Genomic DNA, 27,035 nt, shown 5'->3' on the forward strand with positions numbered 1-27,035 from the left:
CAAACAAAAACAAAAAACAGTGTAGAAACAAATATTCACTCAGAAATTGCTAGTAAAATTCACAATGAATTAAAAAAACAGCAAGTAATGCATTGAAATGAAATTAGTAGAAAGTAGAATGACTGAAATATTATTTTCTTGAAAAATCAAATAATCTTTGTTTGTTCTTTAAATTTATGTCTTTATTTAGTTACTTACTTACCGTGTGTATCTTTGATATTATATTTAACTAAAACTAAAAGTAAAACCCTAAAAAATGTTACTTGAAATAAAATAAATTTTACTTAGTTTAAGTTTAAAGGGGTCCTATTGTGCTTTTTCACTTTTTTAAGATCAGTCAGAAATGTGTGTAGTATGTATGTTTGGGCATACAAAGATGTCCACTCCAAAGGGAGATATTTCGTTTTCAAGAACTACAACGAACGGCTGGTTTGGACTACAAAGTTGTTTTCCTGTATTTGTGACATCACAACGTAGTCCATTAGAAAATCATTCAAATAAATCCAACTACAGAAATTCGACAGGTAGGGTGGGGAGAATGCTTGGTTGAGCACTGCACGTTTCAAAATCGAAAGCCGGTACGGGTGTTTTTATATCACTGTATTTCTGAAGGAAACCGGCTGTCTTCAGAAAATTTTGGATTTCATTTTCATTTCATCTTGCATATAATGTCTGATGAAGCAGCGTTTGTGAGCGGAGCTCTGCTTTGTGTGCAGCGTTACCGGGGAAACCTCGCTCTCTCCCGCTCCAACAGCGCCTCCGCTGGCAGAGAATGAATTTGCATATACGCCGCCACAAATAGTGTGTGGGAAACACTGCACTATGGTATAAATAAATTCAACTGTATAACAGTTTCACTGCAATTCATGTTATAATGTTAGAATTGAAGAACAATAAACATAATACATATTACCGTTACACTTATCTGTACATAGTAAATGCAGTTATTTTTAAGCTGTTGTTGACATCCCATCTAAAACGTGATTTAGCCAAAACAACAACAAAAACAATAATGTTACCACTTTATGTCTTGCCATATCCGTGCATGCAAAGGTTCTGCGCGATCCTCTTGTTTAATATTCTCGGGGTCTGAATTGATATAGCAATCTTGACAAACATGCTGTTTTGGCAAGGGGCGGGGCAGAACTGAAACACCATCTAAGCTGTTCGGCAATTACAACGCACTGGGACAGCTAACCAATCACAACACATTTCGTTTTTTGGAAGGCGTGCCTTCATCAGACCCAGAACTAAGCAGTTTGTGCCAGGCTGGGGAGAAAGGTATGGTAATAATGTAAATTATGTGAAAAATAATGTGATTTTCAAACCACCAAGCATAAGAGCATGTTCTAGTACACCCCCAAAACAAAATCAAGACTTTGTAAAAGAGCATAATAGGACCCCTTTAAGTTAAACTTGATGTAATTAAATTATTAAAAAAATGAATAAATTACATTTAAATATATATGTTAAAAAATAAAACAAAAAAAGGGTAATTGTGACTTTTTATTGCAACCTTTTTTTTCTTAGAATTGCATGATATGATCTCACAATTGTGAGAAATAAAGTCAGAATTGCAAAATTTAAACTCACATTCTGATTTCTCAGAATTTCAAGTTTATATTTCACAATTCTGACTTTATAACACAATTGTGACTTTACATTGTGCAATTCTGAGAAAAGTCAGAATTGTGAGATGTAAACTCACATTTGCGAGAAAATAAATCAGAATTGAGGCAAGGAACTTGCTACAGAGTGGTAATGACCCTTTATATATATATATAAAAAAAAAAAAACTAATAAAAATAACAAAAACACCAAATTATTTCAGAACCCTGAACAAAAAAAAATGTATCATGGTTTTCACAAAAATATTAAGCATTAATATTGAACATTTATATATATATATATATATATATATATACACACACATATACATGTGTGTGTGTGTGATTTATTTATTTTTCATATAAACTAGTTGACCTACGTAACCACCCAGCATCCTCCAAGCATCATGGTTCCAAGCTCTGCACGGAAGCACCCGAAACTACAGTTTGTCCTAGTACTAGGAAATCAAGTGCATTTATTTTTGGCAGCACATCAGCTCAAATTAGTTCACACATGATCTTCACAAATTCCTGCCTACCCTCAGAGGACCAGCTGGGAACACAGCGGTGGCTCTGTGAAATAAAGCATGTGAGCTTACCCATAATGCCTCCAGTGCCAGGAGTATATCAGCACACATTGATATAGCTTGACGTCATTGAGCTTCTGTAGAGGTGCACTGCAGTGAAGAATACACCTTCATTTTGCATTTCAAGGTAATTTTTATGCTCTCTTCTCCCATTAAATGAGCAAGCACATGTTTATTTTTGAGCTTGTGTGTGCAATATATTGTCTGGTGCTGGCTGCAACAGTTCTGCCTGCCAAAACAAGCAGTCAGTGCTCAGTGTGCATCTCAAATAGCCTGGCTTACATCCAGGAGCCCGGCCAGGACGCTCTCTCACAATCAGCTTATTTCAGTCACCAGAATGCAAAGCATTGACGTCTCCTCAGTGATGTTGTCATTCAGCATATTGTGTTCTGTTTTTTAACAACAAAATGCCCCCAAGCAACAGGGCTGATGTACACAAACTAGTGAAGTGGATTGACAAAGAAAGGGAGAGAAAAGAGGAGCTGCCTTGCTGTCAACTGCTTAGGCAGCTACCTACTAAGGTAGCGTCATGCAAACTATCAATCCCATCAGATTAGTATATCTATATCTATGATTACTGTCACAGTACATCATGGAGTGATTCTATAAGATGGCAGGCAAATTCTATTGTACTTATACATATCATGGTACCAAATGTTTAGTGTATTCATGTACCATGCTGTTCACTGTTACCATGTTTTTTTTTCATTCTGGGTTGTAAATTATCCACCTTATTTTGCAACTTCAAGGTAAGCTATTTTCTATGAATGTGTGAGGCTAGTTCAATTAATTACAGGAATACAACAGCATCCAAACAGAATCCATCATATGACTGCGCTCATCGGTTATCAGGAAAACGGTGGATATAAGCAAATAAATAGAAGAATACAAAAGTGCAGTAAAAAATTAACATGATAACAAATACCAGTTTGCAATATCAAATGGCACATTTTACTGTTTTTGTAGGAGTAAGTAGCCTACAACTGGAAGCGAATGACACCGGAAGTCTCGCACATTAAAATTACAAATGGCTACGCCCGCTCTTAATTTATACGTCAAAATGAGGTGGATAGCACCATAAATACATTAGGACTGCCACTAACGGCTATTTTTATTTCGATTAATCTATCAACTAATCATATGATTGCGCTCATTGGTTATCAGGAAAACGGTGGAAATAGGCAAATAAATATAATAATAAAAAAGTGCGGTAAATATAAAACTATCTGCGTTATAGTTACAGTTACAGTGTGTTATGATAATGAATTCAATTAACATGATAACAAATACCAGTTTGCGATATCAAATGGCATGTTTTACTGTTTTTGTAGGAGTAAGTTGCCTACAACTGGAAGCCAATGACACTGAAAGTCTCGCACATTAAAATTACAAATGGCCACACCCGCTCTTGTATACGTCAAAATGAGGTGGATAGCACCATAAATACATTAGGACTGCCACTAACGACTATTTTTATTTCGATTAATCTATCGACTAATTCATTCATTAATCGATTAATCTACACAATTAATTTCCCACAAAAACATCAACAATTTTACTTAAGAATATTTTATTAACCTATATTTTATTAAACCAAAAGAAATCCACATTTCTATGAAATCCTTCTTTTAAAGCAAAAGTAAAGTGCAACATGCAAGAAGCAAGTGTCTATCTCAGTCTAGTGTAAGAATGACAACATATCCACGTGTTCTAGTCTACTAATAATAAAATTATAATCGAAAAACACTTTTTTAAAGGAGTATTTACCAGAAATGTTATTTATCAGAATTTATTTAGGAGAAAAATGTAAATGTGCAGTATTTCTGAGAAAAGAAAAAAGAAAATGCTTTTGATTATTAAAATTTAATGGAACCATTAAAATGGAATCCAGAAAATAATGGAAAACAGAATTTGGTAAAAATAAAACTGTAAAACTCAATTAATTAGACAGGCTTTTTGATTAATACAATTTAATTTAACCATTAAAACAGAGTATAGAAAAATGAAAATGGAAAAAAAAAAAATGAATTTGGAAATAAAACGGATTTCATAGGGCCCTAAAATTATGTGTGTGTATATATATATATATATATATATATAGTAGATGTAAGTGAACAATAGCCTTTAAAATTACTTTAAATACATATATAATAGCAATGATGCAATAATAATTAGTTCAAATAAAGTATCAAAAGCAATAAATCATATGGTTTTATTGAACAAAACTGTTAAAATACATAATGTATTATAAACAATAGAGCTAATGTAGGCTACATTACAAATTACAACAAAGGCCTGCAGGGGCGCCAATGGCCTGACAATTGTTTTTACACATTACTGTGCGATCTAATCATTGTTTAAGACCAAACACCATTTAATTCAAATGTCCACTTAATCTTTAATATTTGGCCATTTCTTTAGGACAGAAATGCTATAGCCACTGTAATTAACTGAATTTGTGGACACCAAAACGTGTAAACTCAGAATGAGGATTTGAGCTTTTATTTTGAAACCGCCATGTATTCTCCTGTGTTTGCATAGATGAACATTATAATAAATCCAAACTCACAACAACATGCAGAGATGGAGTTTGAGATGCTCCACACATGTAAATGTTAACAGTTTCTGTGGAACTACTGTGAACGGAGCCGCTGTGTGACGCACTTAAGTAACATACAGGCATGTACATAATTAAAGGGCATATACTAGAACTGCATCGCATATAATTAATTAAATCGTAGCCTTTGTGAATTCACGCTTATGCTGAATTGTGATTTTTAAAGGGGTTTAATATATTATGCAGCCTTGGAAAACAGTCTAATAATGTGTTTTATGGATTCTCCTCTGTGAAATGCACCACTTCTGGCATTTTACCAGTTAGTCGAAGCGAGCAAAGTCGAGGAATTTTAAAAAGTCGAATAAAATCGACGAATCGCGACAGCCCTATATATCTATGGATAGCACAGCATGGAAATCTCAAACGATTCACCACGCGAGCAAGTGCTGCCCGAATTCACGGCCCATTCAAACCGCTGTGCCAAGTCAAAAGAGTCAACGGGCGCGTTCGACTTGAAGCAGCGCTGCGCAGAATGATGTCTAAACTGATCATTCTGCACAGCGCTGCTTCAAGTCGAACGCGCCTATTCATTCGCGAATCAGAAATCGCTATTTAAACAAGTCTAGCGTCGCCATTTTTGACGTGACTGGTTTGATTTTGGAACGCTTTACGTTGGCAGGAAATTTTAACATTTAACGTGTAAGTTCAATATGTGTCTTTTGTTCTCAGTTAATGCACTTGTTTGGAAACACAGGTCTGTCAATCGTCCAGTGTTTTGCAGTCCATGAATGTAGTAAAATTTCAAAACAGAGTGACTAATGCAAGGTAGATTTTAACAGAAACCTTAAAACAAGCTGAAGTCTTGCTAACAGCATTCCAAGACAAATTTAAGTATTTCAGGAACATCAAATAATATATCATTTCTGTTCATTCTCTATGCTATGTAAATACTAAAAGTATTACTGATGGGCTGTATGTTAAGTGTCATTAGTGGCACATAAAAGTGCAGTGGAAAATTGTAGTTGTCTTTGGTTGCAAGAGCAAGGTAGTGATGAGGCAGCTCTTAGAGTCGTGATTTTGGCTAAATCAGATCATCTGAATGTTAAGTTTGTTTTCGTTTACTTTGCATTTACCTTCCATATTATTTAACATATGCATATTTTAAAACAGGCAAATTGAATTACCTAGCTTTTAGGCTTCGTGATTAAAAGTTATTTTACTCTCACAGGCCAAAATAATGAAGGTGCCCCTCGTAGCCTTGAGATTCAAGCACACATTGAAGTATGTGATGCACACGCACTTGTTTTCCTATGTGTTCACTCTGTGAATTACGACTCCTCTTAATACGACAGTAATTTATCTGTCCTTAGCTTGTTATGGACTGAACTCATGTTGCTATATTAACAGCCTTAATTTTAGAAATACACACTGTTCCTGTCGCCTGAACCCTGGGACCCTGATGCTTTGATTTGGAGCCAAGTTACAAGTTCAGTTGCACTGTGTTCTCATACAACCAGGCCTTGTCCCTGGAGCTGTCCGTGAAGATAATTAGAGCACTGCCTCAATGGCACTTGCAGCCTTTTTAATATATTTGAAGAAATGTTTAATGAAATATTTAGTCTATTAATGACGGAAGTGTAAAACCATGCAAAATTCATTATTGATGGTTTAGCCAATGTAAGTTTTATGATGTAGGACTAGATTGTTTAATAGTATCAAATGTTCATTTGTTCAATGTTTTTAGTCCTGTCAAGTTAATTAGACAAAAAATAAATTCATTGACACACGCTAGGAGTTTAGTATGGTATATTTCTGAGTTAATTTTAAGATCTTCATATTGAGCAAATTTGAGATATTTGATGTCTCCTGAATCACGTTTGAGATTACTAAATTAAATCTTATTAATCTCAATGTTAAAGAGATCTCATTCGTGATTTTTCTTTCCTATGAGTTGATTTAGTCACAATAGCTTGATTTAGTTATAACAACCACAGAATGCGTTCGTGTTTGGCTTTGTATAATCGCAGTTAGGCATTTGAGTGTGTCTGGCTCTGCAGTTTTGGCTTTTGAGAGCGATTTAAATGTTTTGTGTTCGAGCTTGTTGAACCTAAAGTAACAGGAGCTCCCTCAGGACAGGAGGAATGAATGACAGCGTGGGGCCTGTAATGATGGCCGCTGGAGAAACGCTCCTGCTGGGAATGGCAGACTGGTGTGATTACTATTGAGCTTCCAGCCGTGACCCTGGAGACATGCTACATTTGGGTGGAGATTTGAGCTCCATCAGGCCTAGAGAGTATTTTGGCCTAGGAGAGATGGTGTGGTGTTCAGTTTCGAGTGACAAGAGTCTGAACACTGCTGTGCATTTTAACCATCACAATTTTTTTTAAATGCCAGCAACAAGTATCATGAAGAACAAAGTGCAAATGGTTGTCACGTGACTTTTTGATGCACATCTTGGGTTAGAAACTGTTTTCCATTAAACTTTATGCACTTCTTTTTACCCGATAAAACACCTTTATCCATCTCAAGTGAATATATGGAAGGAGTAGGATGAATGTTCTGGTTAAAGATTCGGTATGACATGAGGATGAGTAAATGAGGTTCTGTGCGTGAACTATGTGGGATCCTTATTACTTTAGTGATGAGTTCTTTTGTAGGATGTGTGACTCATTTTTCTGAACTGAACCAAACCTGTCTCTTACTGAGCACAATGTTCTTGAAAGAAGGGACAACATACACTTAAGCAATTTGTTATTATTTCCACTGAATTATCAAAATTGCCCTGTCCTCCAAAAAACTATAAATTACCTCAGAGGGTTCAGTCATAACTTTAGCGAAAAGTAGGTTGCGATACTGCATCAGCGCAAAATAAAATCAATGTATTTTATTTGTTTGAATATGGTGGGAATGGATGAGACTTGTTCAAAATGTAAATGAGTCAGTAAGACACATGTTTTTATTTTTATTTTTTAAGAAAATTATACTTTTACTTCGGCAAGAATGCATTAAATTGGAAATAAAAAAAAAAAAAATTGTGACAGTAAAGACATTTATAATGTTACAAAGAATTGCTGTTCTTTTGAACTTTCTATTTATCAAGGATCCTGAAAAAAATGTTCATGGTTTCCACAAAAATATGAAGCAGCGCAACCGTTTTCATCATTGATAGTAAACAGAAATTTTCCTTAAGCAGCAAATCAGCATATTTGAATGATTTCTGAAGGATCATGTGACCCTGAAGACTGGAGTAATGATGCAGAAAATTCAACTTTGCACCACAATAAAAAAATACATTTTAAAATAAATTCTAATAGAATACAGCTATTTTAAATTATACAATATTGCTGTTTTTACTGTATTATTAATCAAATAAATGTAGCCTTGGCGAGCAGAAGAGTCTTCTTTCAAAAACCTGAAAAAATCTTACCGACCAAAAACTTTCAACAGTAGTTTATACCATGATGCTGAATGATTACCATATTCATGCACCATGGTATGAACTTCAAAGAATGTCCAAAATACATTTTAATACTTTTTTAAAATAATAATGTACTATGGTATTTACATGCTTCTCCAATACTTCAAAGAACACTGTGGTACATATTACTCGTAAGTGCACAAAATCACAGGTCTCAGTATATCTGTGATGTTTTCTTCCCTCAAAAGTTTTCCAGAAAGTTCTCATTTTTCTCAAAGTTCTCCCTTTTTTGTGGTTAAATCCTGATGTATTGGCTGAATTTGTCCATTTTTTTCCCTTTTAGACAGGAACAAACTGGCGCTGTCTGGAATTACTGATGCTCCAGCCCCTGCGATGACAGGAAGCGATTGAAGAAAATATGGAACAGCAGACAAATAAATCATATGACAGAGCAGCCATTTTAAATGACAAACATTCTGACCCCCAAGTGTCCTTTTGGTCAGTTTAATACTCACCCGTTTCCCTCGGCTCATCGCTCACACACAAACAGATGTCATACCGCAGTACAGATCAACCTCCAGACTCTGGGCTTCCTAACATAAGTCAAAATACATTCACTATATTTTCACTACAGTGATAGCTATCGTGATGTAAGCTTTATGTTTAAGCATTTGGTAAATGCTATTTTCCAATACTGACTTACATGGCATTCAAGATACTTTTATGCATTGCTAGCACCAGCTCTACTGTTTGAGCTTCAAGGAAGGCTTAGTAAGAATTTGAAAAATCTCTTCTGCTCAACAAGGCTGCATTTATTTGATATTAATATTGTATAAATATTGTTACAATTTAAAATAACTCTTTTTTTCTATTTAAATATATTTTAAAATGGAATTTATTCCTGTGTTACAAAGTTGCTAACTTTTCTGCATCATTACTCCAGTCTTCAGTGTCACATGATCCTTCAGAAATCATTCTAATATGCTGATTTGCTGCTCAAAAAAAAAAAAAAAAAAAAACACACATTTCTGATTATTATCAGTATTGGAAACAGTTGTGCTGCTTTGTATTTTTGTGGAAACTGATACAATTTTTTTTTTTTTTATGATCTTTGATTAATGTCTTACTGAGCCCAACGTTTTGAACAATATACAGTAGGCTCATCCATTCCCAACTTATTCAAACAAATAAAATATGTTGATTTTATGTTGCGCTGATGCAGTGTCACAACACTCTGAGGTCATTCATTTTTTTTTTTAGGGACAGGGCAATTTTGGTAATTCAGTGAAATAAAAACGAATTGCTTAAGCATGTTGTCTCTTCTTTCAAGAACATTGTGCTCAGTAAGGGACAGATTTGGTTCAGTTCATAAAAATGAGTCACACATCCTACAAAGAACTCATCGCTAAAAAATAAGGATCCCACGTAGTTCACACACAGAAACTCATTTATTCATCCTCATGTCATACCGAATCTTTAACCAGAACGTTCATCCTACTCCTTCCCTATAAAAATAAATGAGAACATAAAATGACTTTGAAAACATATAATGCAGATTAGCTGCTTAAGAAACATTTATTATTATAATAGGTGTTGAAAACAGTTGTGCTGCTTCATATATTTGTGGCAACTGTGATTTAGAAAAAAAAATAATAATACTAATATATACATGTGTGTGTATGTGTATATATGAATTCTAGCTTTCCGTGCGAATCGAACCCAAGACCTTCACGTTGCTAACGCTGATTCTACTGTTTAAGCTACAAGGTAGGCTTTAAAATGTAAACATTGCACATTTCACCAACGGTTTGCCTCCTGTTTTTTTTTTGTTTGTTTGTTTGTTTTGTTTTGTTTTGTTTTGTTTTTTTTGTTTTTCTCTGTTGACTTCTAGTTTTTTTTAAACCAAACTTGTTGTTCAACAAACCTTTCCATCAGAGGTATGAAGAAAGCCTAACACCTAAATTGGTATCTTTTGCATAAAACATTGTTCACCGATGTCTGCTTTACTCCAAAGTTTGTATACAGTTTTCCCCCGAACTGTTTTTCTGTGCCGTAATTGTAAAGGTATATGTTTTATACCCCCTTTTTTTATCAGTTTTTTTTTCTCCTAGATTTCTCTGTTTTTGGTAGTGTTACAGGGGCCCATCTTGAGCAGTTATGCCTGACTGCGGCTCTGCTGGAGAAATCGTAGGGGTCTTTTCAGCTCTCGGAGCTGCCAGAGGATCAAGCAGGTGTGTATGTGAGGCGTTTCATTATTTCTCTGAGCCTTCATCTGCATTGCTCGCGTGTGTTATTATTGTTTATCTTCTGCATTGTTTGTGTGCACGCTTTCGAGCTTCTCATTAGCCAACTGTCGCAGGCAGTTCTGATGTCGGTCCAGTCGCCGCCGGTGTTCACGGGGTCGTGGCAGGCGATCCCGCGTCCTCGTTTGCATAGGAGAACGAATGGAATGTCGAAACTCTCCATAGGGCAGGTGCTGCTTTCTCTCCTCTCTGTCCTCCCATCTGCCACATTAACGCACCGGGGTTTGTCACTCCCTGATATTTTTAAGACGGCAGCGAAAAGAGGAATAATGAGCTCATCTTTTTTTTTTGGTTGCATTTTAATGATGACTCATTTCTTCACCAAGACACCGGACTAAGGCGGTCATATTTAAACAAAACCTTTTATGGGTTTAAATAACCTTTCCAGCCAATCCCAGTTATTGTGACTGGATTTTGGATACACACTTTCATTAACTTTCATTTACACCCCAGACAGAGTTCCAGAAATTGGCTGATAAACTTGGGGGCATTCGATTTAGACATGGCTACTCGGTCTAATTTGCAGCTCCCTGTCAACATAATTTCGCTGTGCCCTAATCTAACCTTTTTTGTCTTGGACAATTGCCTTCCATGCTGCAAATGATAGTACGAACTTGCTGAGGAAACCTTTCGTCCTTTCCTCAGTGACCCCGAACCCTCGTTAGCATGATGGGCTCTGTCTTAGCTGGTGATTTATAAAGTCATTTTACGGTCACATGACATTGTGACTGCAAAGAAAATGAGAGGATTTCTAGATTGGGTGAGAATGCAATAGCTGCTGGCATTAAAGGAATAGCTCATGATGTTTCAAATCGATATAATGTAAATTTTATTTTTTTTAAGGAAAATTCATGGTGAACTACACTACTGTTTAAAAGTTAAAAAGTCTCTCATGCTCACCAAAGCTGCATTTATTTGATTAAACATACAGAAAAAAAAAAAGTAAAAATTCTGAAATATTTTTACCATTTAAAATAACTGTTTTCTGTTATTATATTCTTAAATTTAATTCATTCCTGTGATTCAAAGCTGAGTTTTCAGCATTGTTACTCCAGCCCTTAGTGACACATGATCCTTCAGAAATCATTATAATATGCTGATACGCGTCATACTTTTTTTATTTTTATTTATTTATTTTTTATTTTTTTCATAAGAACAGCATTTATTTGAAATAAGAAATCTTTTGTAAGACTATAAATGTCTTTACTGTCACTTCTGATCAGCACAGCAATTTCTTTCAGAAAAGTAAATCCTACTGGCCTCAAACTTTTGAACCGTAGTGTATTTGCATTCAGATTATTTATTTATTTATTTATTTTTTCACAAAAGTATTCTCTTTTTGTATTCTATAGAATAAATAACATCACATGGGTCTGACTTGAGGGTGAAAAAAAATGATAATCTTTGTTGTCAGGTGAATTCCTTTAATTGGAATTTTTCTCTTTATTGGATCAATAAAGTACATCTCTCTTTTTAACTGTGGCTTTTTTGAAGCCACTGCAATAAAAAGAATAGACACATATTAGCTGTATTGTTCTGCTCTCACAGAGCAAAGCTTTCCAGTTCACTGTAAATGGGAGGTGAATAGCACACTTGTGTGGGATTGACAGTTAAGCAAGCAATAAGATTGTCGAAATGTAGGGAAAGGCTCAATTTTATGCAAATGAGAGGCGAAAAATGCCAGGTTGAGCCAATCGCTGTCTGTCACAAATTATGCTGGAGTTTTTTGGTGCAGTCAGTGCTAAATCACATATTATATTGACATAATGCAGCTTTCATTATGGCTGGGTTAACAAAAGAATATTAAATCGACATTGTATTTATACTTTGGGGATTCAGAACTGAAAAGACATAAAGCAGAGTAGACAACAGCAGTGAACATTTACTGTAAGGACTGAGGTTTTGCAGGTTCCTGATTGTTATATAAAAGATTGAAGTGGCTTACTTAGTTACTAGTCATTTAACAGATGCTTTTCATGTAAGCTATCTCACAGTTCACTAATTGTAGGGCCGGTCCCTCTGGACAACCCTGAGGTTAAGTACCTTCCTCAAAGATACTACGATTGTGATCTCAGCAACTTTTTGTAATTCCTGGCTCACCTTACTGGAATTAAACAGACAACCTTTGTGTTAGCAGCCCAGATCGCTCACTATTAAGCTGCCACATATATTCATGGAGGCTGGAAATAAACACACCTCCTGCATAATTGGCTTGCCCTTTTAATTCGCCACAGTGATTATTTAAAAATGTCTGACTTGAATTCATGGTTTGTCATTTTATGTGGTATAAATATTGCATGAAGAAAATATCTCAAGGTACTGTTCAAATTAAAGGTGCCATAGAATGCATTGATACAATATTTTAAACTGTTCTCTGATATCTACATAGAAGGTATATGGCTTAGGAAAGGCCAAAACTTCTCCAGAAACAGTTTTACATGTGCATTTACAACCCTAGGATTTCTCCCTAGAATGAAATGGTCTGTTATTGGCTTATTTGGAAGGGGCATGAATAATAATTTTGAGCTCTGCTCTGATTGGCTGTTTCACAGTGTGGCTCATTTCAGTAGCTCTCAGCAGGAAGGAAACACAGGGAGGAAAATATATGTTTAAATACGTTCTCTCGCAGTTATATCGTCAGGTAATTATACTTCATATAAAATGTGGGCATCAGGGAGCCGCTAATATGCTGGGCACTGAAACTGCTTTCAAATGCACGATCGCTTTTTACTTTCACTTTTGCGATTTGCGATCTTGAAATCTTATGTACTGCAATGTAACAGGCTACCGCTAGCAAGGAGCTAACCATGTCCCTTTAGTGGCTCACGTTATTTGCTTTCCGTGCCTTTCTGAATACAGACACCAACCCATCCCTGCACTTCACATCCCCTGCACAGCCTGGAACATAACATTTATTTCTATGATCTGCCATTTTCTCTGTCGTCCTCGCTTGTTTCTTCACAATACCTGCAGAACTTCTGATTGTTCGGCTGGCGGCTGGCCTAGAACATGGGCATGTGTATGCAAATTATGGGGGCGTAACTATTAGTGATCCCGACTGTTACGTCACAGTCGGTGTTATGTTCTGATTTGCATATTTTTCAATGGTCTTTTTTATTCACGAGATTTACATAAGAAGGAGGAAACAATGGTGTTTGAGGCTCACTGTATGCCATTTCCATGAACTACTACCATTACAGAACTCTTATTATTCAACTATGCCAAGGTAAAGACAGTTTTCCATTCTATAGCACCTTTAAAGGTTACTGTGTGCTATGACGGGATGCTCTATAGCTAGTTTTGTTTAGGATGGGATTAGAATTATAATGCAAAAAGTTTTTACACCTTGCATGACTTTGCATATTTTTCATAACTTCCGTGACTCTAGAAATCTTCTGTTAAAAGAAAAAAAAAAAAAAAACTTTTTTAATGCCCAGCAAGAATGCAAGAAAATGCCAAGAGTTTAAAAAGACAAAAATAAATAAATAAAAATATTATTCTGTGCATGTCAATATAAAATAGCAAAACTCGGGTATTCTGTTTGAGAATCTGTACACAGCTGAACAAAAGTTTATGAACAAAAGCTGTGGCCTTGAGTGCACTGATTGTGTTCCTCGTATAGATCAGCAATAGAGCTCAATGGTACCATTCTGGATATAAAAACCCCTTTCAAAATGTCCAAAGCCAAATTGATTTTTAGCATATTGATTTTTAACACATAAACTCTCAAGACAGATGAACCAGAGCTCAGAGGTTGATAAATGATGATATATGCTTATGCAGATGCTATAAGTCATTGCAGCTTTAAGTTTTGATTTAGTAATATTTTATTTTTATTTTTTGTATTTTATTTTTATGAAAAATGCCACATTCTCAGTGAAGTTTTACACTACCAAGGGCACATGTTTGGCTGAAAATGTGCTCAGGCCATCCAAGATGCAAATAAGTTTGTTTCTTAATCAAAGCAGATTTGGATAAATGTAGCATTTCATCACTTGCTCACCAATGAATCCTCTGCAGTGAATGGGTGCCGTCAGAATGAGAGTCCAAGCAGCTGATAAAAACATCACAATGAGCCACAAATAGCCCACACCACTCCAGTACATCAGTTTTGTTTGTAAGAAACCAATCAATCATTAAGACATGTCTAACTTCCTTTTTAAACTTCCTCTATTCATAATATTGATTTCTCGAGTAAAAAAATTATCTGAATAAGGAGAGAAATATGCATAGATCAAACACTGCTGACACAGTCCGAAAGAGATTTTGATCTGAAAGACTACAGGCAATGGACTTTTTCACTGTTGTAATATGTAAGGTTTTATCCTTTATTTATAAATTTTAGCTTTAGGGAACCAAATCGTAGAAATTCGGTTTTGATCTGATTAATTGATATTAATCAAAATGTATAATTTATACCTTATTAACGACTCGACCAGCGAGTATTAATACAGTATATTTTAGCAATTCGGCTTATTGTTGATAATAATACAGAATTGATTGGGAAATTTTTGAGCAACAGGTAACACGATCTATGGCAAATAATTTAAGATTTGAAAATCACGGCACCAGACTATTCATTAAAAATGAATCGAGAGTTTATTTACTATTCTAGGATACAATACAAAACACATACACACGTTATGGCAAGATGAAAGCAGTTTGAAGAAAGTTTAAGCTATTCTCTTTCCTGAGAAGAAAGACGACCTGAAGGCATCACAAACAGAAGACTCGGTTATCGTTATCTTTTAACGATTCATTCAATTCAACTCAGCAAATTAGAGATTTGTTTGTTTTACTTGCTTTGAGTTGAGTTGAAGGCTGTTCTTCTCTCTGGGTGGTTGCTGGAGGGAAGTCCCGGACGTTCGCGCTGACGTGTTGTTGTCGCGTGACGTCACTCGGGGAATCTCCTCTACGATTGGATAGCTTCCTGGTGGCGCGAATGGCAAGTTTGAAGTTCTTACGTGGCGGGCTTTGCAAGTTACTTTGGGTCAGATGTGGACAGAGTGTCCTTTGAGATGTCCTTTGAGATGATCCGCTAGATGTTATGTCTGCGAATGCTTCGCAGCGCGATCAGGGGGGCAACGCCCAAGCTTTCAGCCAAGTTTCCTTGCAGTTTTCCACCAGTTGTCCAACTCTTTGCAAAGTTGGGTGTCTGTTTTTATCGGACAGATGTGAGTCCATCCTATTCACTGTCTGATCCAATCACACTGTCTCTGTAGGGCGGAGCCCCGCCCAGCACGGCTTCTTTTCGTGCATACATTATCTGCTAATAAATATGTCACATGGAGGAAATATCCTAGCAGATTTCTATAAAGTGTCATAATCATACCTTATGATGCTAAACGTCAACATTCATCCTTATCACCTTATTGCAATCAAAATAACGTTTAATTCAATATCAAACATGAGGTATTTGTCATATCGAATACCTATAATTTTACCTACTAAACGGGTTAAGTCATAGATTCAAATATCCTAAGTTCTAATAACCACAGCAAGATAGACAAAACATAAAATACCACATTCATATATATATATTGTCTCTTGAGTATATTGCTTTAATAGCAGCAGTCTTTTCTTGATTGTCCTTTTAAAAATCCTCTGTGTGACTAGAGTTTATTTGTTGTACGAGCAAAAGAGGCGCGCATCCTCTTGGAATGCAGTGAAGAAAAGGGAGTCGTTATGAGGTCACCAGGATGACCGTGGTATAGGTTTGTTGAGGTCTGGTCGATGTATATCTGTCTTTCCTTGTTGATACCATCATTGAATTATGGTCAAAAGCAGCCAGGGGATTCAGGGAGGGTCTGTGCTGGAGCATGTCCAGATCCCACGTGCTTTGTACTGTCTGTTTATTCGACTTTATTTATGGTAAACTGGTCAGGAACAACATTGAAGATTCTGTTCTTCAAAGGATGGCCAGATGTTCTCCTCCCAGCTTCGTGAGTCTCATGAGACGATGAGGAGAACAGGCAGGAAGCTAGTCAAATACTTTGAGCGTTGTGTTGGTTATTTGTAAAATTTTACGACGCTGCGGTGGAGAGAGGAACTCAGGAACATTCCTGAGTTAAGATTATGCGTGTGCGTTCTTTTCGACCAGGTTCTACACTGTTGCAAGTGTTATAATGGATTATGGACTCAAAAACACCTTAAAAACACTGTACAAACATGCAACTTTTCACTTCATAAACTGTTAATTGATGGACTGGAGTTGTGTGGATTATTGTGATGTTTTTTATCAGCTGTTTGGTCTCTCATTCTAACGGCACCCATTCACTGCAGAGGATCCATTGGTGAGCAAGTGATGGAATGCTAAATTTCTCCAAATGTGCTCAGATTAAGAAACAAATTCATCTACATGGTTGGCCTGAGGGTAAATACATTTCAATTTTCACTTCTGGCTGAATTATTCTTTTTGAAATGGTTTCTTTTTGAAACCTTTTTATAGGTTATATGACGCTAGATACAGTAGGATTTCTGATGTTAGCTAGCTACTTAAAAATGTTTGTGAATTGTGACTTCAGTCACCTGACCGAGAGCTACACAATCTCCCATTTATATATTTACTAGTGGCCCTTCTCTGCCTTACAGTTTCCGGAATGTAATTCCGGGACTCGTGCCACGGAAAAACCCAATTTGGTCACTTGATCTTGTGCGACTAGCTCATATGAACCCGTGGTCAGTTCTACTATCAAAGACTCCCAGTTTTAATTCCTGCGGGGTCCGTCAGAGTGGTTCCACCCACTCAGAAACACTGCTAATGTGTCGAATTAGCTTCTGTAGCATGAACTCTTTTGAAAACACCACTTGGCTAGACTGACATTTCAAGTAAATATCATCAGGCTGACATTACAAATTCATGGAACTGCTTTTCAAATCTGCTATGGAATATAACTACACACTCTCCAAATGTGCTACTCTTGTTCTGATTTAATTTACCTGCTCTATTATTAATCTTAATTGCCCGACTGGCCTCTCAAGTATTTGGCACTCAACACCTGATCTGAATAATTTACAGAACCCAAGTCATAACCAGAGATCATGGCTAAGATAACCTTTAATGGTGAGAGCTTGGAGAACAGATTGGTTATGATTTTTTTCAGCTCACTGTTTTTATAGGGCAGGAAATGTACATACGATGATGTTTCAATAAATGAACAGAAGGAAGATTCAAATATGTATGGAAAAAAATATATGTATCTTGAAGTATAGAAATACTTATCCTTGCTTTTATTCAGCAAGGATGCATTAGATTTATCAGCGACAGCGATGACACATTTATAGTGTTACAAAAAGTACAAAACATAAATTCTGTTATTTTGAACTTTTTATTCATTAAAGAAAAAATATATATTTATGTATTGATGTATAATGTGCTTTTATTAATGTATAATGTATTATTAATGTGTTAAAGTTTCCACAAAAATTAAGCATAGTGACTGTTTTTAACATTGGTAATAATAATAGTAATAATAATAATAATAAAGAAAATTTAATATATCTAATAATAAATATTTCTTGAGCACAAATTCTGCATATTAGAATGATTTCTGAAGGATCGTATGACTGAAGACTGGAGTATGCTGAAAATTCAGCTTTGATCACAGGAATAAATTACAATTTGATATGTATAAAAACATAAAGCAATTATTTTAAATTGTAATTATTATTAGTATTATTATTATTATTTTTAATTATTATTATTATTATTATTGATCAGAGATGCAATCTTGGTGAGCAAAAGTAAGATTAAGAAACTGAAAATATTTTGAATAGTAGTGAATATTATATGTATAGACTGTTATATATATATATATATATATATATACATATATACATATAAGACTGTTTTATATAGTCTTCTAATAACCAATATATAAAAATATATTTGTGTGTTTTATTCATAATTTATATTGAAACAATATGAATAAAGCATATAAAACATTAAGCATACATTTTGCAGCTTGTTCTGGTTAGCAGGCATATGTCAATGCAGTTATAAAGTATCGGACACATCTTAAGAGTTCTTTTTTTTACTACAGTGCATGACTTAAACCTGGAACTGAACATCACTCCCAGCATGAGTCTGGCCCACAGGAGGAAGAAATAAGACGTGACACCAATATAACTGACAAAACAGATGCACACTCCATAATGCACCAGCAGGACACGGAAACCGCCATTGCTTTTGTTTCCCAAGGCGTTAAGAAAGGCTTTAAATAACTCATTTGGACATATGGACGACATCACTGCTTTACTTGGGATGCTTTATGCATATTCCACATTGCATTACACAGGTGCAGCACAATAATAAATAAAGAAAGAAAGCCTCCTCTTGTCACTTACTTTCTCTCTCTTGTTGTTTCTTTATGTTAGCCAGGCCTGTGTCTCTGCCCACCTGTCTTCAGTGGGCACAGATTGGGGCAGCAGACGTCCATGCGGGTATTTAGATTTGTGCACAAAGCCTGGTGAACAGGAAGTTGGAGGGACTTGCATCAGGGCCCATCTGCTCTCTACAGCTGGCTGCCTGACAGCTGGAAATTGATTCTACTGAGATTGGTACCTGTGTCTCAGACTCAGCACTGCATACAGCCTGACCAGTGCATTAATGCAATTAATTTAGCCGGCAGTCTAAAAGCCAAAGATGGAGAGCGAGAAAGAGAGATGCCAATAAAGTCATGCCATCAACACTATCATACCATCAACAGTAATGCTGATACAGCGCTTAGAATGGAGAGAGAGAGATAAAGAGACCATATTGCTTTTTTCCATGAAGTTCATGCATCTTCTAAAGCACTTACTGTTTTATGTCTAACATCAAAAAATAAAAATAAATAAATAAATAATAAAAAAAAAAATATATATATATATATATACACACACACACACACACACACACTGAACAAAATTATAAACGCAACACTTTTGTTTTTGCCCCCATTTTTCATGAGCTGAACTCAAAGATCTAAGACTTTTTCTATGTACACAGAAGGCCTATTTCTCTCAAATATTGTTCACAAATCTGTCTAAATCTGTGTTAGTGAGCACTTTTCCTTTGCCGAGATACTCCATCCACCTCACAGGTGTGGCATATCAAGATGCTGATTAGACAGCATGATTATTGCACAGGTTTGCCTTAGGCTGGCCACAATAAAAGGCCACTCTAAAATGTGCAGTTTTACTGTATTGTTGGGGTCAGAAAACCAGTCAATATCTGGTGTGACCACCATTTACCTCACGCAGTGCAACACATCTCCTTCACATAGAGTTGATCAGGTTGTTGATTGTGGCCTTTGGAATGTTGGCCCACTCCTCTTCAATGGCTGTGCGAAGTTGCTGGATATTGGCAGGAACTGGAACACGCTGTCATATACGCCGATCCAGAGCATGCTCAATGGGTAACATGTCCGGTGAGCTGGCCATGCAAGAACTGGGATGTTTTTAGCTTCCAGGAATTGTGTACAGATCCTTGCAACATGGGGCCGTGCTTATCATGCTGTGGATGAATGGCACAACAATGGGCCTCAGGATCTCGTCACGGTATCTCTGTGCATTCAAAATGCCATCAATAAAATGCACCTGTGTTCGCTGTCCATAACATACACCTGCCCATACCATAACCCCACCGCCACCATGGGCCACTCGATCCACAACGTTGACAATAGCAAACCGCTCACCCACACGACGCCATACACGCTGCCATCTGCCCTGTACAGTGAAAACTGGGATTCATCCGTGAAGAGAGCACCTCTCCAAAGTGCCAGACGCCATCGAATGTCAGCATTTGCCCACTCAAGTCAGTTACGACAACGAACTGCAGTCAGGTTGAGACCCCGATGAGGATGACGAGCATGCAGATGAGCTTCCCTGAGACGGTTTCTGACAGTTTGTGCAGAAATTCTTTGGTTATGCAAAACGATTGTTGCAGCAGCTGTCCGGGTGGCTGGTCTCAGACGATCTTGGAGGTGAAGATGCTGGATGTGGAGGTCCTGGGCTGGTGTGGTTACACGTGGTCTGCGGTTGAGAGGCCGGTTGGATGTACTGCCAAATTCTCTGAAACGCCTATGGAGACGGCTTATGGTGGACTCTGGTGGACGTTCCTGCAGTCAGCATGCCAATTGCATGCTCCCTCAAAACTTGCGACATCTGTGGCATTGTGCCGTGTGATAAAACTGCACATTTTAGAGTGGCCTTTTATTGTGGCCAGCCTAAATCCCAATTTATACTTCTGCGTCGGACCTGCACCGTAGCCTCAACGCCATAAACTGTGCATCGGTTTTCATTTATACTTCTGCGTCGTCGTCCACGTCGCAGAAGTATAAAAGACCGCTAGTCTGCAGTGTCCAGTGTCCAGTGTCCTGGTGTAACCCGCAGTACCACGGCAAAAGCCGAAGAAGAAGTGGCTCGTCGGAGAAGCCGTGGCGGCGACAAATAAATATCAAATCATTAAATCATTATTTAAAACTACAAAAAGGAGACAACAACGGAACAGGAGAAGATGGCATTCTTTCAATCTCCACAAGGACGTGTACCACGGCAGATTAACATTGTTTGTCACGGACAACTACTGATGTATAATGCTATGTAGTATAATAATGATAAGACAGTTGTTCTTTGCTTTGTTTTATTTTAAATAAGAAGGTGTAACATTAAACTATATTACAGTGCTCATAAACACACACAAAACTCAAGTACATACGGAGGGAGGGGTTCTAGCAGACCAATCACAACGCTTGCGTTCCGCATAGAATTGACGTGCTGTTAGATTTTTGGAGAGGTGCACGTCAGGTACGGCGTAGGCTATGGCGTAGGCCTGTGCGTCTCTGCGTAGGCTACGGTGGAGGTTCGATGCAGAAGTATAAATTGGGCTTAAGGCACACCTGTGCAATAATCATGCTGTCTAATCAGAATCTTGATATGCCACACCTGTGAGGTGGATGGAGTATCTCGGCAAAGGAGAAGTGCTCACTAACACAGATTTAGACAGATTTCTGAACAATATTTGAGAGAAATAGGCCTTTTGTGTACATAGAAAAAGTCTTAGATCTTTGAGTTCAGCTCATGAAAAATGAGGGCAAAAACAAAAGTGTTGCGTTTATAATTTTGTTCAGTGTATATATATAGATTACTGTTGAAGGTCATACCTGATTAATATCAAGAAATATAGTGAAATTTTTTGCAAGAAAATGTATTATATCAGCATATGCAGCTAATTTCAAATGTCCATCAGTTATGAGGCTTTTTTGGAATTATCAATAATTTTTTTTAACATTCAATTTTTTTATTTTTTTATTTCATTTTTATGTGTCTGCACATGCTTAAAAATATATTGCATGCTATTTTACAAGCCTGTAACCATCTAAATCAAAGATTTAGAAATATTTAACTTTTTTCTTCCAACTGTTATTAAAAAAGTTTACATGTTTGTTTAGAATCATGTCACATTTGCTTACCTATTTTTGTGAAGTTCTAAGTTATCATTTAGAAATTATAGGCTTTTGGGAAAATATTTGTCCATTTTAATCCAAGGCATAGGCTACAGACTTATGTTGAAGATGTGACCCGAGATATATCTAGGCATTCTAATATCATAAAAACTTGAGGATGGGCTCTTTTTGACTTCGGTCAATAAGCAACTGCCTGTAGGAACCCAAAACCTCAATACCTCAGTGCTGCAAATAGACAAAACATTGCAGTGGAAAGCTTTTGTTGGCCAAACACCACGTTATCTAGACAAAATCTACAAATTTCATTTCATTTGTTAACATTACTGTCTGCACTGCTGTTCTTTCACTACTTGTGCACTGCACTGGCTAAACAAATGTGCCGTTCTGTCGTACCAATAAGGCAGAGTAAATGAAAAACTCTTGAGAGAGACTAAAATGTGTTCTCTCTTCCTGTTCCTCTCAGACTGAGCTGCTCTGATTCAAGCAGAGCGATGGTACTGGATTGATTAGACTCCAGAGAGAGCAAGAGCGAGCAAGAGCGAGCGAGGTTTGATGTGTGAGGATGTGAACGAGGCTCTCAGCAGGCCGGGGACGAGCTGAGTGCTGACAGTCAGGAGTCTGAGGCGGACGAACGGATGCTGAATCAGCTCTCCTCACCTGACCACAGAGACACTGAGTCTGACACCAGCAGCCAACGGCTCATAAAGACGTGCAGTGTGTTCACAAACAGCATTACAATAGTACTTCAGCTGAACGCTGGCCTGCGGAAGGACCAAAAGAGGAAAACGACAGCAATGATCGATCGTGAAAAATGTGACTTGATTTCACCTTTGAGCATTATCGATTTTATGCAATAGAAAAAACATTAACATTAGCAACACAAATAATTCAATAAATTAAATTGTAGAAACTTACTGTGCAGTAAAACTAAATATTACACAGCATTTTTATTCTCCAGACCTTAGATGAAATGAAACCATTTCAAAACCATTTTGAAACATAGTAAATTGGTGAGGAGTCATTTTTTATTGAATAAACCTTTCAGTTTTACTGAAGCAAAATATAAAAAGGTCCCAGTAATGTTTTAGCATTTAAGGCAATGCTAAAACCATAATTTTTCATTAACTGGTCAATTTTGAGATTTTGGCTTACATAACATGTCTTCTTTCAAAATAGGGGAAAGAAAACCTCCAAAATACACATTTAAGTGTTTATTTCAATCTCATTTCATTTCTTATTTCAATCTTTAAATGCGGTTTTCTCAAAATATTTTTTTAACGCACTGAGCCAAAAATCTCTATTCCAAACATTATATTTCTTAAAAATATGCTGATTTTTTTTGACAGCATTTTCTGATTTAATGTCAACATAATTAAAAAAATAATTTTGAACCTGGCTTTGCAATTTTCAGATTTCTATGAAATGTTTGCAAATTAGTACATTTAACTAGATAATACCTTATTTGCATATTGAAACGTGACATTTTAGATTTATAATACAAAACAATTGTCTTAATATACTGTGAAAAATCAACTGGGGGAAGTAGGGTAATATCTATTTGTAAAAAAAAAAATATATAATAATAATAATAGTAACCTTATTCACCTGTAGTCTTGCCTTTAAAAAAAATAAAAAAATAAATTTCACAATTACAGCCAAATTACCACAGCCAGAAAAAAAAATAAAAATAAAAATAAAATAAAATCCATAAACAATGAGGCTTGATAAATCCACGCTAAAGAGTTTCTGTTTTAGTTTGTGATTCTATTTGTTCACGGTCGTGAGATGCTTGTTAAAATCTTAACAGCATCATCAGGGTCCAGGAGTTTGAAAGAAGAATGTGAGCCTAGAAGCAGAACGTGTGTAATCAGGGTTCTGGTGGTATGATGGGCCCGAGGGGCCCGGACTCAATCAGGGCTGAGCCTGATGGACTATGGAGAGGACACAGTGAGCAATCTCATCTTGTCATCTACTGAAGAGTGAAGACGCTTTCACCGGACTGCACAAGAACACACTGTAAACTTTATCTAACACGCACACACATTTATACACCAGAGATAGTTTTATATTTTTTTGAATATTCAAAACAAATATTCCCGTTTTCATTACAAAACAATAAAATAAAAATAATAAATACAAAAATAACAATAAGCTATACACACACACACACACACACACACACACACACACATATATATATATATATATATATATATTTTCAAATATAGTATATACATATACAGTGAGGAAAATAAGTATTTGAACACCCTGCTATTTTGCAAGTTCTCCCACTTAGAAATCATGGAGGGGTCTGAAATTGTCATCGTAGGTGCATGTCCACTGTGAGAGACATAATCTAAAAAAAAAATCCAGAAATCACAATGTATGATTTTTAACTATTTATTTGTATGATACAGCTGCAAATAAGTATTTGAACACCTGAGAAAATCAATGTTAATATTTGGTACAGTAGCCTTTGTTTGCAATTACAGAGGTCAGACGTTTCCTGTAGTTTTTCACCAGGTTTGCACACACTGCAGGAGGGATTTTGGCCCACTCCTCCACACAGATCTTCTCTAGATCAGTCAGGTTTCTGGCCTGTCGCTGAGAAACACGGAGTTTGAGCTCCTCCAAAGATTCTCTATTGGGTTTAGGTCTGGAGACTGGCTAGGCCACGCCAGAACCTTGATATGCTTCTTACAGAGCCACTCCTTGGTTATCCTGGCTGTGTGCTTGGTCATTGTCATGTTGGAAGACCCAGCCTCGACCCATCTTCAATGCTCTAACTGAGGGAAGGAGGTTGTTCCCCAAAATCTCGCAATACATGGCCCCGGTCATCCTCTCCTTAATACAGTGCAGTCGCCCTGTCCCATGTGCAGAAAAACACCCCAAAGCATGATGCTACCACCCCATGCTTCACAGTAGGGATGGTGTTCTTGGATGGTACTCATCATTCTTCTTCCTCCAAACACGTTTAGTGGAATTATGACCAAAAGTTCTATTTTGGTCTCATCTGACCACATGACTTTCTCCCATGACTCCTCTGGATCATCCAAATGGTCATTGGCAAACTTAAGTCGGGCCTGGACAAGTGCTGGTTTAAGCAGGGGAACCTTCCGTGCCATGCATGATTTCAAACCATGACGTCTTAGTGTATTACCAACAGTAACCTTGAAAACGGTGGTCCCAGCTCTTTTCAGGTCATTGACCAGCTCCTCCCGTGTAGTTCTGGGCTGATTTCTCACCTTTCTTAGGATCATTGAGACCCCACGAGGTGAGATCTTGCATGGAGCCCCAGTCCGAGGGAGACTGACAGTCATGTTTAGCTTCTTCCATTTTCTAATGATTGCTCCAACAGTGGACCTTTTTCACCAAGCTGCTTGGCAATTTCCCATAGCCCTTTCCAGCCTTGTGGAGGTGTACAATTTTGTCTCTAGTGTCTTTGGACAGCTCTTTGGTCTTAGCCATGTTAGTAGTTGGATTCTTACTGATTGTATGGGGTGGACAGGTGTCTTTATGCAGCTAACGACCTCAAACAGGTGCATCTAATTTAGGATAATAAATGGAGTGGAGGTGGACATTTTAAAGGCAGACTAACAGGTCTTTGAGGGTCAGAATTCTAGCTGATAGACAGGTGTTCAAATACTTATTTGCAGCTGTATCATACAAATAAATAGTTAAAAATCATACATTGTGATTTCTGGATTTTTTTTTAGATTATGTCTCTCACAGTGGACATGCACCTCGATGACAATTTCAGACCCCTCCATGATTTCTAAGTGGGAGAACTTGCAAAATAGCAGGGTGTTCAAATACTTATTTTCCTCACTGTATATATATACAGTTTTACAGGTCTTCAAGTGTCAGTTCCATGTCTTTTATTTTGAAATGTAGTTTGCTTTTTATTTTGAAGTATCACCATTTCTTGTGAGATCTTGTTTTATTCATTGGATCCTTGGTGTTTGAATACTGAAAAATGCTTCCTTCCCTTTCCAGTATATGAAGGTAAGAAGTTGGCGCATCACATCCTATCCACAAACTAATAGCCTTTCCCAACTGTCTTTAGGTGTATCTTGTTGTCAGGTGATCTTGTTGCATTGTTTACCCTTGTGCATTTACAGCCTGCATGTTTGCCTTTGTGTTTATCATGTACTTTCCAGGCCAGTGTTGTTGTTTATAGTCACAGTGAAGTTGCTATCTAGAGTTCTTCTAGTCAGGCCTCGACTATCTGCTCAAGTCCTGCTTTGTTTTGTATGTGATTGGAAGAGAAGCCAGAGGGAGACTGGGGAAATGACAGAGATAAATTGAATGTATAGAGGAGAAGGAATACTAAAAGAGATCCTGACAGAGAGCGATAGAGATTTGGGGAGGCACTGTTTCTTATCAGTAAAGGTCACTCGAGCAATTACTCGACATATTGATGAACGCACGCTATCAGAAAGCATGTGTTCTGTGGACTGAAGGTCTGTTGTTATTTTTCATGGGAATACATGCCTGGAAGTCTTGCTCTGTGACTTTTATTGAAGCATATGGCGAATTCAAGGTCTTTCAAATATTTACTGTAATAATTGGAGCTAGTTTTCATGGCCTGCATGTCAAGTGAATTCACCTGGGTCAGACAGAGGACAAAGTCAAGCTGCAAATATTGATCACGGTGAAGTTAACATGTTAATCACGGAAACAGCAATTACATATATACTGTATGGGAGGCTGATTATAGGGCAAAACAATTGCATGTAAACAGAAAGAAAGAAAAGCTGGTTTTCTTGTTAGCCTTTACTACTCAACACCATATCCCAACATAAATACACATTTATTTGTATTTTATAAAACATAAAAATGCATGAAACATTTACATACATAACATAAACATAATAATTTATTGGTTATTAAAGGACATTTTGCCGTTATCTATCTATCTAAAGTTTAGGGTTTTAATTAATTAATATTTTTTTTTTTTTAAAGTCTCTTGCTCACCAAGGCTGCATTATTTGATGAAAAATACTGTAAAATCAGTGTACATGTTAGTAAATATTAGTGCTGTCAAACGATTAATCGCATCCAAAATAAAAGTTTTTGTTTACATAATATATGTGTGTGTATTGTGTATATGTAT

At 36.7% G+C, this 27,035-nt stretch overlaps 1 long non-coding RNA gene across 1 annotated transcript; it reads left to right on the forward strand.

Annotated features, from left to right (window-relative positions):
- Positions 1–5,327: 5,327 nt before the first annotated feature.
- On the forward strand, positions 5,328–18,943 carry LOC131524650 (uncharacterized). The gene is made up of 5 exons (XR_009267045.1): positions 5,328–5,450; positions 9,870–9,936; positions 10,300–10,400; positions 10,529–10,642; positions 18,515–18,943. It is a non-coding gene; the product is annotated as an uncharacterized LOC131524650 (long non-coding RNA).
- Positions 18,944–27,035: the final 8,092 nt, after the last annotated feature.

This window comes from Onychostoma macrolepis, chromosome 18 (genome assembly GCF_012432095.1).
Source record: "Onychostoma macrolepis isolate SWU-2019 chromosome 18, ASM1243209v1, whole genome shotgun sequence".
Taxonomy (NCBI): Eukaryota; Metazoa; Chordata; class Actinopteri; order Cypriniformes; family Cyprinidae; genus Onychostoma; species Onychostoma macrolepis.